General features: G+C 48.9%; 1 protein-coding gene across 1 annotated transcript in view; it reads right to left on the bottom strand.

Moving 5' to 3' along the window:
* The window catches only part of MARCHF2 (membrane associated ring-CH-type finger 2), an 89,281-nt gene extending 76,227 nt beyond the window's left edge, over positions 1–13,054 (bottom strand). Inside the window, exon 1 of the mRNA XM_084614180.1 lies at positions 12,910–13,054. The gene's annotated coding sequence lies outside the window, so the exon portion shown is untranslated. The remainder of the gene's footprint in view (positions 1–12,909) is intronic.
* Between the last annotated feature and the right edge of the window lie 3,240 nt (positions 13,055–16,294).

The following is a 16,294-nucleotide window of genomic DNA, read 5'->3' as shown; positions in this document are numbered from 1 at the left end:
AGGCAAATGGGCTTTTGAGACTATTACATTTTGACTTATTTTCCCCTCTCTCACACACGTTCCCTCCCTATTGGCCAGGAAGCCAAGCCTCTCCTCTCCAACATTATAATCACAATTGGAAATCTCATTCTCTCTCTCCCTGTTCTATTTGTAATATATTTGATTAACTGGAAATGCCATGTATTCTGGGGATAAAAGCCTTGCTGATTTGCACGGAGGGAACAACAGAGATAAGGGAAAAGTTTGGGGGCAGCAAGTTAAGGGGGGGGTCTAAAATAATTTTAATTTACCTGTCAAATTGCTGAAAGTTTGTTCTTTTTTAAAAAAATGAATAGTTTCCCTTAAAAAGTGAATAAAAAGTTCAGAATTCTGAACAACCAAAGGTAGCAAGTGTTAGAGGTCAAAATGCAAGACAATTTCCCATATAGCCCCATTACCTGCATCTGATCATTCTAGCTTTCTGAAACTCTCAGCTTTTGGGTCAAGTTTTTCCATGCTTGGAATCTTCCCCAAATTAAAACGGTTTTGGAAATTTCTTTGTCATTTTGAGACATTATATTAAAAAAAATGTTGTTCTTCCTACTGTCCAAAAGTCATAACAATTGTTGGACTATGACTGAGCCATATTTGCACCTGAAATTTGTCTCACACATGGCCTTTTCCATGTGTGAAAATGGTCCATGTGTTGCAAAAGTTAAAATACCAATTATGAACAAAGCTGCTTGTTTGCCCAGGACAAAAAAAAAATTGGAAGTGTCACTGTTTTGTCACAGGAAAAACAGAGTCATGTGTTAGTGAAAAATGGGGAAGGCATGGCTCAACCGTATTTTAATTTTATATTGTTGTCCGTGGAAAATTCTGAAGAAAGTCATTTATTCATGAGACTCCAGTCAATAGGAGCAGCTACAGAAGCAACCAAACCAGGGACTGTTGCACTGGGGTGGAGAGAGGAGAGGAGGGCAAAATGGAGCCTACACAGGATCACTCTTCCTCTGACCCACAACTGTACAGGGGAAACTGTCATACTCTGAATGAAAAGGAGGACTTATGGCACCTTAGAGACTAACAAATTTATTTGAGCATAAGCATCCGATGAAGTGGGCTGTAGCTCACAAAAGCTCATGCTCAAATAAATTTGTTAGTCTCTAAGGTGCCACAAGTCCTCCTTTTCTTTTTGCGAATACAGACTAACATGGCTGCTACTCTGAAACCTGTCATACTCTGGAGGCACTAGGACCTAGGTGGTCCTTAGTTGGGGGAAAAACTGCAGAGAGAAACCAACCAGCCAGAGGCTCCATCAGGAAGGAGCAGAAGCTGCCATAGCAGGGACATTTGGGCGGTAAAGAACTTTCTACTGCCCTGTGCTGACAGGCTGTTTGCTCCGAGCCTTCCCCTCCCTCACAGTCCCTTCACCTCAGCTTCACTCCACCCCTGCTCCTCTTACCCTCTCCTCCCCTACCCCCGCTCATCTCTCTTCCCTTCCCATTTAGCTGATCCCTTCCTAACTAAATCCATCCCCCGTAAAATGTGGAACTAACATGCCATTTGATGCCCTCATGTTGGTCCCTCTGCTGGTCCCCACCCTGTCTCTCTCTGGTCTATTTAGATTGTCACGCCTTCGGGGTAGAAACTGTCTATTGCTTTGTTGGTACTGTGCCTTGCACAATGGGAGCCATTCTTGGTTGGTCCGTAGGCACTACTGTAATAAACATGATTAATATTTTACAAAAAATGTAGTTTAAACCACTTTCATAATCTTTATGAGTAAAAACTATTAAAAATCCTATGCACTACCTCAGACGATACTGGGTGAAAGCTGTAGACTAATAGAGGCATCTTGACCAGCAGTAAGCTGGATGGGGTAACAAGGGTCAGCACTTTTTATAACAAAACCATAAGAGTCAGATGCCTATATTGATAGAAGTGAGTAGTGATTTTGGATGCCCCCCCCAACACTGAAGCACCCATAATCGCTAGTCAATTTTGAAAATATAGGCCACGTTTTTTTGCCAGAGAACTCATTGCTGTGACAGTCATTCAGCTTTTCTTAAGAGCATCTGAAACTGCCCAGACCCGTCTGTAGAAGAAAATCATGTTTCAGTTTATTATTTGTAATATGGTAGCACTTAAAAGTCCCAACAAAGGTCAGGACCCTATTGTGCCAGATGCTGTACAGACATACAGTGACAGATTGTCCCTGCCCCAGAGAGTTTATAATCCATGGTGGTATAAGCTTCTGCATGCTACCTGGCTCACCCATGCAGCAGAAGGATCTTCTCATGCAGATATCAGAACTTTCCTCTGGGTGGGGTGAGGTGTGGAATTGGAGATGAAAGTGGCATAATCATCACACCCACTGGAGGCATATGTATTATCTGTGTTGCAGTAGAACCAGGAGCACCAGTCTTGGACCAGGGCCCAGAGTGCTAAGCTCTGTACAAACACAGAACAAAATGTGGTGGCATCTCCCCCAGATAACAGAACTGCTTTGATCCAAGTGAGGATAGAGGAGGAGAGGTAAGTGATGCAGAATCACGGAACCCAACTTTGAGCTCCATTACCATGTGCCAATATGTGTACAATCAATTGCACAATGCATCAAGTGGCCTGACTGCCACTGCTTCCGGGGGGTGCTTTCAGAGCTCCTGCATGACTTTCCAAGGCCACACAGACCTTGATGCCTGCCCATGTCTATGAGTCAAAGCCAGTTTTCCTGATTATCTGCTGCCTACTTCCTAACTCCCACACCAGATCGCCCTCCCTTCAGATTTTTAAAGGGGCCACAGGAGCTGCTCTGGAACTTACAATATCCATATTTGATTGTGTGTGCTGCACTAATGTCTACAGCAGGTCCGGTGATCTTCAGAAAGTCCACAGGGATTCAAAGCTGAGAGGTGGATTTGGAATCATGGTGTGAAACTTTGGGAGCAGGGTAGTAGCAGGAAGCCAACTTGCGGCAGATTTTTTGGGAGCCAGTAGGGCCATGTGGAGCTCCTTAATGGAAATTCACTCATTACTCCAAGAGTAAGTGTTATGAGCTTGGGATGGTTATACATATTTTTCACACATAAAGAAGTTGAATCACTGATATTAAATGCAAAAAACTTAGTTCAACCTTATCTTTATAATGTAACTATACATCCACACACACTCTAACCCTGCAACCTTAACAGTGCATAACAAATTTATGTCTTAAAGAGTCAATATTAAGGCTGTCCATACAAACCTTACCTCAGTTCCATTTTGTGCATGTATCACGATACAAACTGCATGATCACATATTAGTTCTCAGATTCAATATTTTCTTTAAATACACTTGTATAGCATCTTGTACTACCCATCTATGCCAGATTGACTGAAGGTAATTTAAAATGATGAGTACACAGAAAAACATAAGTCACGCTTCATCTGCTGTATAAGAAGCAGCAAACAATATTAAGTGTTAGCATACACAGGAAATTACCATTAACTTACAATATTAACACTTTTCATAAGCCATGTACCAATCATCTTTCATTAACACATCTGTCTTTATACAACTACTATTTAATATAGTAACCAAAGGAAAACAATTCTATGTCAGAACTTTTTTGGAAAGAATTTAGTTTTCAATTTATTTACATCTGTCCTCTTAAGAACATGCCAATGACTTTTAAATCAGTAGCCAGTGGACCATATTCTACAGTACAAGGTCCCTTTGCCAGGGCATCCCCAGGGCTGTAAACCAGCATTCTGCTCTCGGGGTATGTGGCTGTTCCTGTACACCTGCCCAGTCTCAAGAGGCTCAGGCGGAGGCCTGAGCCCCAGACAGTCCACCCCTTCCAGGGGTTGTCACTAAACACAAACCAATTGCCTCTCAGATGTGGTAAAGTTCTCCTCTGTAAAGCTGGGGGCCCAACTAGGCTCACTGGCTAGTGTAAAGGCATCACAAGTGGATCCACAACAGGTCCGCCCTTCCTCCCTCCGGGGACGGGTCACCAGGCAGTGATCAACTGAGCAGTTTTTAATCTTTAGTCAGACCTTGCTCCAGGAGCTGAATATTGGAGACCTTCTCTTCTCAGAAGTGTGCCACTGACTGGACTGGGCTTTTAAGCTCTTCCTTCAAATTCTGACATTTCTCACAGGTGCACTGACAGGGCAGGGCACTCGTAGCCATGGACGGTGCATGAGCCCCTGCTTCGGGGAGGCTAGCCATGAGGCCTCGCCCCTTCCACCCGAGCCAGATTCCACCCCCCCCCCCCCAATGCCTGCCAGAGCCCTGAGTGCACAGTTGGAGGAGCCACGGCCGAACAGCCCTGGTCCGCTGGCTGGCCCCAGTGCCAGGCCGCTCGCTGGCCCCAGCCACCTGCTGGCATATGGCTGGAGCTGAGCTGGCACCAGCTTTGGGAACAGGGCGCAGTGTGGGCAGGGCCAGGGCTTGGCTTAGGAGAGGCTTAGCCTCCCCTGGCCTATTATTCCTCCTGCCCATGCCCTGAGCTCACATTAGCTTGTTAACTCTGTGTTGCCCAGTGTGGGGTTTGTACACCCCACCACAGCTAGCAATGAGATCACCTATTGGGACTGACCAGGTGGTCACCTGACAAAGGGCCTGGAAGGTTAAAAAAGGGCAGGACCTCTTTGCTCCTTCAGCTTTAGCTGGTGAAAATGGCTGAAGAGAGGAGCTGCATGTAGGGCCCAAAGGGGAAGCCTGCTCCTCTGAATAAAGAGAACCTCCAAGGACTCCAAGGGAAAGGTGAGCTAGCCAGGGGCACTGCATTTAGGATGTTTGAAGTTTTCTAAATGATCTGTACTCTCTTATGCTTTATTTGTTAACTAAAGAACAATGGTGTTAGACTCTTTTATACAGAATTCTGTGCGTGTTAAGTGTTATTCTTACCACCAGCGCCCCCGAAGAGGAGAGACAGAAGGCTCACACCTTGGGTGGTGTTCTGGGAGAGACTGTGTTTAAGCTACAGGAGACGTTTAAAGCATCAGCACTGGTTCCAGGGACTGGGCAGAGGAACCACATGGTCTAAACTCTCAGAATGGGGGGGTGCTAGACAGGGGCTCTGCATCCCAAGTGTGTGCCCCGAGACCCAAGACAGGGACAGTGCCTGGGCTCTGTTCAGAGTCCAGATGCAAAAGACACATGTGTATTCAATGGTGGATCCCTTCACAGCAATCTGGAGGGCCAGCAAGGGGAACCCGATTTGATCTGTGGCATCTTTTCTACAAACTTAGACACACATGTATGATACTATAAAGATAGAACATGAGATCATGCAACTGAAGATTGTTACAACGCACATGTGCAACAGAGAGCTACAGTTTCGTGTTCAACCTTAACATTAGCACTTCCTGAAATAAGTTCTGAACTGTGCAACACTAGTGTTCATTAAAAGGTTTGTTTTGCATTTAATTAACCTGAGGGTGCTCCTGTGAACTGGGTAACAGCCAACCTCATTCTCTGAGCTTGTTCAGCCAAGAAGCGTACTGATATCTTACAAAAAAGGAAAGCCCCTCAAGTATACTTCTTTTTTAAAAAAAGCTTAGCCACACAGACAGTTACCCAAGCATGCATGCTGTGAAGTCTGGATTAGGATACACATACATGGTATGTATCCTAAAGATGGCTTAGCCATCTCCTGCACTTACAGGAATCACAGACTCCTTTCATCTTTTGTACCTGCTGTGGCTCCCTTCAACATCCACAACCCCATCTCTCCTGGGTTATTCCAGTTCAGTGCACTGTGTCCAATATCAGAGGAGTCTGGGGGAGAAGATTCCATCACATCTCTACTATGGTTCTATACTGTAGAGCAGGGGTCGGCAACCTATGGCACGCGTGCCAATTTTTTGCGTGCAAATAAAAATCCTGCCCGGCCCACTCTTCTCCGCCCACCGCTCTCTCCTTGCAGGGCAGGCAAGCTTCCCCCTCCCCCCACCTCTTCCCCCAGTGTGCTGGGTTCCTGCCCCTCCTTTTCTCCCTCCCTGCGGCTGATCAGCTGATGGCCCTTGCTACCGAGGGGGAGAAGGAAAAACGGAGCCGCAGTGCGCTCTCTGCTCCGAGGACCTTGGGGAAGGGGGTGGAATCGGCATATCCCCTCCAGCCCCCTGCCATGAGCCGCTCAGGGCAGGGGGCTGGGAGCACCCCCACGACCCTAGCCCGCACCCCCCAACCCTCTGCCCTGACCCCTGCACCCCCTCACACACACCCCAGCCCTCTGCCCTGACCCCTGAACCCTCCTCACACACACCCAGCCCCGTGCCCTGACCCCTGAACCCCCCCACAACCCCAGCCCTGACTCCAGCATCCCCCACACATACCCAGCCCCCCCTCCCCAGCCCCCTGCCCTGACTCCTGCACCCCCCTCATCCCCACCCCCACCCCTCGCACCAAAAGGGAGCTCCTGCACAAGCGCGTGCACACACACACACACACACATATATTCCCACCTGCACCCCTCGCACCAAATGGGAGCTGCCCAGGTAAGCACTCCACACCCAAACCTCCTGCCAGAACCCTAAGCCCCCTCCCTCATTCTAGCTCCTGGCCAGACCCTGCACCCCAACCCCCAGCCTGCTCCTTCACCCCCAGCCCTGTGCTCAGTGCACTCCCACCCTCAGCTCAGTGCAGAGAGAGGAAGAGAATGGGCCAGAACCAGGGAGAAAGTAGGTACCTACTCTATGTGGACAGGGCCGAGACCCCAGACCGGCAGTGGGCTGAGTGGGGCCGGCAGCTGGGACCCCGGCTGGCAGGGGCCGGGGGATGGAACCCCAGCCCGGCAGTGGGCTGAGCCACTCAGCGACCTGCTGGTCCGGGGTCCCAGCCGCCAGCCCCGCTCAGCCCGCTGCTGGCCCGGGGTCCCGGCCACAGGCCTCGCTCAGCCTGCTGCCGGCCTAGGTGAACGGAACCCCAGGCCAGCAGTGGGCTGAGCGAGCCGGCGGTGTAAGATCAGCATTTAAATTTAATTTTAAATGAAGCTTCTTAAACATTTTGAAAACCTTGTTTACATATGACAATAGTTTAGTTATATAATATATAGACAGAGAGAGACCTTCTAAAAAATGTTAAAATGTAGCATTGGCATGCAAAACCTTAAATTAAAGTGAATAAATGAAGACTCGGCACACCACTTCTGAAAGGTTGCTGACCCCTGCTGTAGAGTCTGCATGTCACGTGTGTCTGAATTAATAAAATCCTGGTAAAGTGGTCTTCTGCTCTAGTAGTCATTAGAAAGTCCATAACCCGTAAGTGTATAATAAGAGTTGTTGGAGAGCTGTTCAGATTAACAGGCCTCAAAAAAGCGTTGCCCTCTTATGTCACAGTCTCCCCACCCAATAACCGTGTTCATATGACACCATCAACTGTCCTGTGAGGAAGAAGTGCCTCTAATGTCACAAACCCACCATCCAGCCACAAGTTTGTCATTGGAGCAAGGGACACAGAAGAGGAGAGGGAGCAGAGGACAGTGGTGATGGAGAGCAATACTAAACAAGTTCTCTTGGGATGGGGTACCTGCTAATCTTACAACATGGATTTACAGATTCCGAGTGTATGAACAATCAGCTGTATAAAGGGAAGACTTAACTATTCATGATTGTGCTGGTTCTGAGCTAGGGCCGTTATGAACTTGTGACCACAGAAAAAGCCCTTTGCAGGAGCTTGTAATAGGATTGTCAGTTGGTTGGGAGGCCTAGTGGTTAGCGTCCACTCAGTTGTGGGGCAGTGGTAGGGGAGCCCAGGCTCACCCACTCCACTGGACTCCAAACCAGGGCCCTAGGAGGGTCGGCAGCATTCAACATCTGGGAATACCCTGTAAGTTACCCTCCCTGAGTCGCTTCCTACCACTGCTTCTCTCCGCTTCTGGTCGCAGATAGGGAAAAAGAAAAATGAAGAGGAAACCAAACAGTCAGCCCCAGCCAGGGTCAGCTTACAGTCCTGGTACTAGTTGGGGGATAATCTCTGGTAAATTTATGGACATCTGTGTAGGTTCTTTTATTGTTTTTAGTAGGTTTTCACTGTAATGCTTTCATCTTAAGAATAAATGTGCTTGCTTAGAAAGAGCTGTGTGGTAACTTGTGATGCTGGTGGCTACAGCTGATCATAGCCTTCAGATAGAAAGCAAGGCACAGATGCTGGGCTGTTTAAGCAGTCTGGCTTGCTGGGGAAATTACAGTCTAGGCAGGGAACTGTGCAGCCTGGAAATACTTTAGTCAGGAGAGAAAGAGAGATATGTCTCTGCCCAACAGAGGTGATGGCCGAGAAGCTGGGAGCCCTTAAGGGACCACAAGAGGGGGAACATAGGTGCAACTGTACTCAGACTTTAAGGTCAGAAGGGACCATCATGATCATCTAGTCTGACCTCCTGCACATTGCAAGGCACAGAACCTCACCCACCCACTCCTGTAATAGACCCATAACCTCTGGCTGAGTTACTAAAGTCTTCAAATCATGGTTTAAAGATTTCAAGCTACAGAAAATCTGCCATTTACACTAGTCTAAACCTACAAGTGATCTGTGCCCTATGTTGCAGAGGAAGGTGAAACTGAGCCATGACAGGTAGTTCTACAAACAAGCACCTGTGTTTCTGTACTTTCATAAGCTTGACCAATTATGCCAGACAATTCTTTGTATGCCAACAGCAACACAGTCTGACAAATGAGATTCAGTATGAGTCCACAAAGACAAGAGGATACAACAGGCATACAAAACCAATTATAAGAAAAATCCTTTCAAATACAAACATAATATTTATGTCTGCATAAATTAAAGAACAAAGTATGAGTTTCCAAGTTCTTTCTTTGTTCAAGAAATGAGTATGATGCAGTGACACCAGACTGAAAGAGAAGAGGAGGATGTTATATTATCTTCCAAAACCTTTGTTACATATAGCATCAACATTAAATCATTAAGAGCCTACTTGTGTAATGTGCTGAAAGCCTCCTGGGAAGAGATGAGCACCCTCAACTCCCATTGACTTTAATGGGAGTTGAAGGTTCTCAACACTTTTAAGGATTAGGCCCTAGATCTGCTTAAAAATATAGTGTAGGATAAAAAATGTTTGATTCTTGTTTTCAAAAATTAAGCTAATTAACCAGGTGTTAAACATGGTGTGTATGATGGCCCACATTTTAAGAGTTCATACTCTGCTGAAGAAGTGTAACATAAAACTTCCTGGGAGGGGCTAGAAATTGTTAGAATTATGTTAATTCTGGGAAAGCTACATTTTGAACAAAAATATGTAATCTCCATTTGCCTAAAAGAGGCTATCAGCATTAGGTCATAAGTACCTCTTTCTGAAAGTTTCAGAGTAGCAGCCGTAGGCATCCAATGAAGTGAGCTGTAGCTCATGAAAGCTTATGCTCAAATAAATTTGTTAGTCTCTAAGGTGCCACAAGTCCTTTTCTTTTTGCGGATTCAGACTAACACGGCTGCTACTCTGAAACCTTTCTGAAGGATGTTTACATGAAAGAATTGGGGCGGAAAAAGAGTCCACTTGATTCATTGTTAAAACTCTGAGACTGCCTGACTACACAGTTATACTAACAGTAGTAGATTATCATCAGTCACAATACTTTGCACTTGTATCACTTTTCTGAAGACCACAAACATTAAGTCTCTGAACAGCCCAAGAGGCAGATGACCCTTTTATGCAGACAAGGAGACTGAGCCACAGCGGGCTAAATCAGTGACAGAACCCCACGATTTCCAGCTCTCTGTTCAGATTGCTAGACTACACACCACTGCAGACTCAACTGTCTTTTCTAGCAGATAAGTCTTCTAGCACGTGGTCTACAACATAAGAGGTCCCAATGTTTGTTTTCAGTAAAATGCTCATTACAACAAGCATAGAATCATAGAAGTGTAGGACTGGAAGGGACCTCAACCAATCATCTAATCCAGTCCCCTACACTCAAGGCAGAACTAAGTAATAACTAGACCATTCCTGACAGGAGTTCGTCTAACCTGATCTTAAAAGCCTCCCATGATGGAGATTCCACAACCTCCCTCGACCATTTGTTCCAGTGCTTAACTACCCTGACAGTTGAGAAGTTTTTCCTACCATCCAACTTAAATCACCCTTGCTGCAATTTAAGACCACTGCTTCCTGTCCTATCCTCAGAGGTTAAGGGGAAATTTTTTTCACCCTCCTCCTTGTAACAACCTTTTATATACTTGACAACTGTTATGCCCCCCCAATATTAAATTGTCCTCCAGAATCTCAGATTTTATTTTAGAAAAGGGGTGGGCTACACTGAAAAGTTACAATGGCTTAGCTTTGTCTCTCAGAGGAGTAAGAATTCCACACCCCTGAGCAAGATAAGTTAAAGTGTGGCAGTCTTCTTCCAAGCTCTGCCCATGTGAGATGCCAGAATAAGAAACCACTCAGTATAAAGTGAGCAAATACTAAAATATGACTGTGCTGCTCTCTGAGCTCCCCTGGACTCCTTAAGCTGGGTTCTTCTTTGGTCAGGCTTCAACACGCCCATGCGCTTTGCTGGCCCCTTTGATTAAGTTCCTTCTTGATTGGGGGTGGAAAAGTAGGATGGTATCTTCTAATTGCCACCCCCTTGTGGCACAAGGGCTAGTTCTAAACTGGAAACTTGCTATCCACACCAGCGTTTTTGTCGGTCAGGGATGTGTTTTTTCACACCCTTGACCGACAAAAGTTTTGCTGACAGAAGTGTTAGTGTAGACAAAGCCTTAACTACATCGTTCAGGGGTTTGGATTTTTAAAATCTGAACTTTTGGAGGACAAGATAAGAGGATCAGACCATAATAGAGAGCAATATCCATCCTAACAACTCTGAATGAACACAGTATCACCACACATATACACACCTTAGATTGCTCTGAAACACATCTGGACACTACTTCTGAAACAGATCCTTGCCTATTCTAAGTAGGGAAAGCCAGTGAACAACAATAGAGCCATACAATGGAAATTACAACTCCTTCAGAGAAGGCAACCTACCAGGCCCCTGGAGAATGCAACAGTCTACCACGTCTTAAAAAGCCAATCCTTGGTACCAACACACACTTCCTACTAGTGCCCTGTCTCCAACCTTCCCCATTTAGCCATGCTGACATGGACTCTCCACAGTCAGGTTTCAATCCATGACTGGGGGGAGGGACAGCTCAGTGGTTTGAGCATTGGCCTGCTAAACCCAGAGTTGTGAGTTCAATCCTTGAGGGGACCATTTAGGGATCTGGGGCAAAAATTGGGGATTAGTCCCGCTTTGAGCAAGGGGTTGGACTAGATGACCTCCTGAGGTCCCTTCTCAACCATGATATTCTATGATTCTATGTGACACAGAGACAAGCCCTAAAAGTTAGTCAACAACCTCTTTATGGCAACTGAAAGAGAACAAACCTCAACACTGATACTATTCAGTCTCTTTGCAATGCTCAAGGCAGTCAGTTACAAGGTGCTACTGACCTTACAAGACCTATCCTGAGCAGATGGTGCAGCATTGTCATTGCTGCAATAATTTCTCCTGAATTGGCCCCAGAGCGTAGCTGCTCCCCATCCCCAAGAGCATTCACATGCACAGATCTGCAGAAATCACTGCTGACCCTGCCTCTTTTCCTTTCAATATGAGAACTCACGGATAAGTTGCAAGATAACGTAGGCTCAATTGCCAAAAACATACCAACACCACCCAGTCTTGTATCTCCTCAGCAAACTTTATTGACTGGACACCACCAGGTGTCACTCTGCCTATGTGAAATCAAACACCTGGACAAAGGGAGGCTTGCTCACACTGACCCCAGGCTAGAGCTGAAGAGCAGAGTCCAGTATGGAGAACTCAAGATGAATCTTGCTGTATTTGGTGACAGAACCCCAGAGAAGTTTGAGAGAGCACTCAATTGAATTCTGACTATGCTGGAGTTTGCAGAGTGCTAAGAAAACAAGGTCCTACCCCCGGAAGTGTCCTACAATAAAAAAGCAACAACAACAGAAAGACAACACAATACTGGATACCAGAGCCCTAATCTAAATGTGAAGCTTGGAGAAACCTATGGCTTTTACTTCCCTACCTCACAGGAGTATTGGGAGGAGCAATACGTTAAGGACTGTGAAATGCTTTGAGATCTAATGAAAAAAGGAAATGTAAGAGCTAAGCATTATTATATTACATATTTTAATCACAGAACAAAATATACTTAAGGCATCACACTATTTACTCTGTAGATGCTTGGAAGAGGAGAGGTGTGAAAGCTTATCCAGCATGGCAAAGGTGGGCATGTTAAAATTCAGACCAAGTACCATTGCCAGCATTAAAGACGAAAGACCAGAACCCGAAATGGACAGGGGAACAACTACAGCTAGAAAGCAACAGTTAAACACTCCAACAGGCAGATAGGAATCCCAAATGTCACTGGGCAACTAGGCAGACTGACAGCCTCGTAGCCCCAGGGAAACGCTGGCACAACCAGCTCTTGTCCCTTGCCCCAGAGAACCTGCCTCAGCCTCGGGGAGTCCAGGGCGGGAAGTATCTAGCTTCCACCCGAACTGACTTGACGCTGCCCCTGCCAGCTGCCCTGGGCCAGCGCAGCACCTCGGGCGGTGTGGGGAATGGGAGCAGCTTCTCCAGCACCAGCGTGGGGCTCCAGAGCCCCCCAGCCAGCCCTCCTCCAGCTAGCCCTTGCCCGCAGCATTCCCCAGCTACGCAGGGGAGACGGTCGCAAGCCGAGGCAAGCCCCCGCCCCATGAGGGCGGCCGTTATCTCCCTAAACCCCCAACGCTCACATCCCCCCGTTGTGCCCCGGAGGACCCCGCCCTCGCTGCCCGCAGGGCCCCGCCGCTCCTCCCCTGCCCGCAGGGCCCCCGCCGCTCCCCACCAGCGCCAGCCCTGCCGCAGCGCCGGGGTCGCCCCACTCCCTCCCCGCGCCCAGTCCCGCGCCCGCAGGGGCCGCCTCACCGTCCCAGGGGCACCCAGGGCCTATCGCACGACGCCCGCCGGCCGGTCCCGGTGCCCCGGGCGGAGTCGCAGCGGGGCCTGGGCCGCCCCACACCCCGGCTCCAGCGGCCGCCGGACGCCGCCTACTGCCTCCCTCCTGCTGTCACGGCGGCCGCGGATAACCCCGCCCCCACCCATACAGCCAATCAGCGCACGGGACTACACAGAAGGATAGACATCTCGCCCTATCGTCTGCCAGACCTGACTCTAGACGTCATGGCATTACCTGGATGGCTCGAGCTACGAGCAGGCTGGGGAAGAGCGTAATCCAGCCGGGCCCGGGATGCCGAGGGGCGGGGCCTCGAGCAGGGGCGGGGCCTCCACGCCTCCTTCTCCCCCCGCCCCTCAGCGCGGGGGAGGGGCTGCCTCCGGGGGCCGTCGCGGGGCGCGCGCGAGGGGCCAGGGCGCGAGGGGCCGGAGCGGGGCCCGGCTGGGGCCCGGCTCGGCTCGGCCCGCGCCTGGGCCCTCGGGCTGCGGCCGGGCCGGGCTCGAGCCCCAGGCAAGGCGGTCCGGCTGAGCTGTCGCCTCCTCCGCGGCCCCCCGACCCCGACCCGTGGGCGCGGCGGGCTCGCAAAGCTTCCCCACAGTGGAAACCTTCCGGCCGGACCGGAGAAGGCGCCGCATGTTTGACTCCCGGGGAGCCGCCCTGGGCTGCTTGAGGGGGCCGGGCCGGGCCGGCTGAGAGGCGCCGCCACACGGAGGCGAGGGACCCCCAGCGGCTGCGCCGGTCTCGCCCGTCCGGGCGCTGCCCGGTTACCGCTCGCCGCCCCGTGCCTCGGCCTGAGCACCGGTGTGGCGAGCAGAGGCCTTGGGGCCGGCGCCCAGCGGGGCCGGCGCCCTGGCAGAACGTCTCCCGGGGAGCGGCTGCCGCTCCCCTCCCGCGGCAGAGAACTGGCCGCATGTCAGCGGAACCGTCTTCGCTGGCTCGGGGTGCCCAGAGTCTGTCTGGGTGAGGCCCCGGCTTGGTCCATGCTCTGGAAGACAGTCCCCGAACTCCGCTCCTGGGCCCGATGGGAACGTGGAGGGTGTGAGAATGGGCTGCCACGCAGACCGTCAGTGGGTCTTTCCGCCGCCGGAGAGAGTCTAGTACCAGCTGAGGCGCTGTGATTAGTTTGGAAAGACCCTGTCTGTTTGGGGTCTACATAGTTCTTACCCCAGCCTGAAGACCTCTGAGGTGCAGCCTCCCCGGCGGTGTAACAAGTGTGGATGACAGCATGTGGCCCAGGAGTTGTAGGCAGGCCCTTGCAGTTGTTTGGGGGCTGTGCTTTAGAGTAGAGATCAGGCTGGTCATAGTGAAGAAGCTTTCCTTGGGGAAATAAGCCTGGTGGATGGGGAGTCTAGTGTGGCTCTGATGAAGTCTATCCCCTGGATTGGGATTAGTGTAGACTTCCTTAGATTGATGGGAAAGCCCAGGAACTAAAATAGGGCTAGGGCCTTGGTGGTTGCTGACTGAGTCTCTTGGGTGGTGCAGCCCCATAGGAGTGAGTCATCCAGATATGGAAAGACTGCAGTGCCCTGCTGATGCAAGTGAGCCACTACTCCTGAGAGGACCTTCATGAAAACCCTCACCGCAGAGAGCCCAAAGGGGAGGACACAATATTGGTAATATTCTGAGCCTGTGACAAAGCATAGAAAGTGCTCATGGGAGAGGAAACTAGCAGTATGGAGGTCGATGTCTTGGAGGTCAAAGGAGACAAACCAGTCCCCTGGATCTAAAGATGACACTATGGTGGCTAGCGTTACCATCCTGAAGTGCTGCAATAGGACATAGGTGTTCACGTTTCTGAGATCAAAAATCAGTCTTCAGCTGCTCTTTCTTTTGTGAATCAGGAAGCATTTGGAATAGAACCCTCTTTGGACAAATTTTGGGGGAACCAGCTCCATCACCCCAAAATCCAGGAAGGACTAGACTTCCTGCTTTAGGAGATCCTCATGAGAGGAGTTCCTGATGAGGGACGGTTTGGGAGTGGAGAATATAGTGGAAATGAATGGAGTATCCCCTAGCAACCACCTCCAGGATCCACTTGTCTGAGGTGATATACTCCTAGGTAGGTGGGACAGGCGGCCTCCAAAGGGGGGAAGATGGCAGAGTTGTGCAGTAGAGGTTGTTTGAGGCTCTTGATGAGATTGTCAAAATCGTCTCTTAGAGCAGTAGCCTTTCCAGACTACCGTACCTCTTTCAGGTTTGAGACCTACTGAAACTTCTCTTTGTTGCAAGCACATATATTCCCAGGAACCACAATGGGAGCCCTTGAAACCTTAAGGGAGTGGGGCAAGGAGTCCATGGCACTGCTGAAGAACTTGGGGCCCTTCAAAGGAGTGTTTTGCACCTCCTTCAGGAGGCCAGAACTCTAGAGCCAGCATGCTCACAGCATAACCACTGTCGTGGCTAAGGATAAGAAACTATGTTGGTGGCATTGAGAGCGACCTGTAGGGTAGTTTTGGTAATTAAGGGACCCTCCAAAATGAGGGGTTGAAAATATTTCCTTTGCTCTTCTGGCAAATGTTCAATAAAATAAGTGAACGATAAACAGCTGTTAAAATCATATTTTGCTATCAAGGCCTGGTAATTTACGACTCAAAATTGAAGAGCCAACAACACATAGCTCTTCCTACCCAGGAGATCTAGGCATCTGGACTCCCTGTTGGATGGAGAGGATCTGGAGCTTGCTTGATGATTCCTTTCATTGATTGTGTCCATAACCAGGTAGTTGGGGCTGGGATAGGAAAAGTAGTACTCCATTCCCTTGGCTGGAATGTAACAATTTTTTTTTTGCCCACTTACAAGTGGGCGAAATAGTGGCAGTCAGTTACCATGAAGTGCATGCAGGCGATAATGGTGCCTTATTAGTGGGTAGGATGATCTTATCTTGGGAGGTGGTGTGTAAAATGTCCACCACGGTGTGACCCTGCACCCCATATTCTTCATAGTGATATGATATGATTATGATATAATTATGATGTATTTTATGCAAGATAATTCTTATGAGGTGTCATTGGAAAGGTTATCATTTGCTGAATATGATTATCCTATTTATATGCATGTACATATCTGAAGTTATGAATATTGACCGTGTCTTTGCATTTCAAATGCAGAGGGTAACACCTGGGTAACAACCACTAGACAAGATGCTTTCAGACTGGATAGTTGGTGGGGAAGGGCCTATTCAGGGCAATGGGCCATTTGGAAAAAACAGTGGACCTTAGGAGAAGCTTATCTCCCACCTGGGGAGCGTTCCTGTGAACGCTCCAAATAGCCTGTAAGTAATGGCTGATATGATTCCAGAAGGACATTTGATCAGACCACATGTCAGTATTTTTCCCCAACTGGTCTGGGAACCAAACG

This window comes from Lepidochelys olivacea, assembly GCF_965140295.1.
Source record: "Lepidochelys olivacea isolate rLepOli2 genome assembly, chromosome: 25".
NCBI classification, from domain to species: domain Eukaryota; kingdom Metazoa; phylum Chordata; order Testudines; family Cheloniidae; genus Lepidochelys; species Lepidochelys olivacea.
This window is presented reverse-complemented; position numbering and strand designations above follow the sequence as displayed.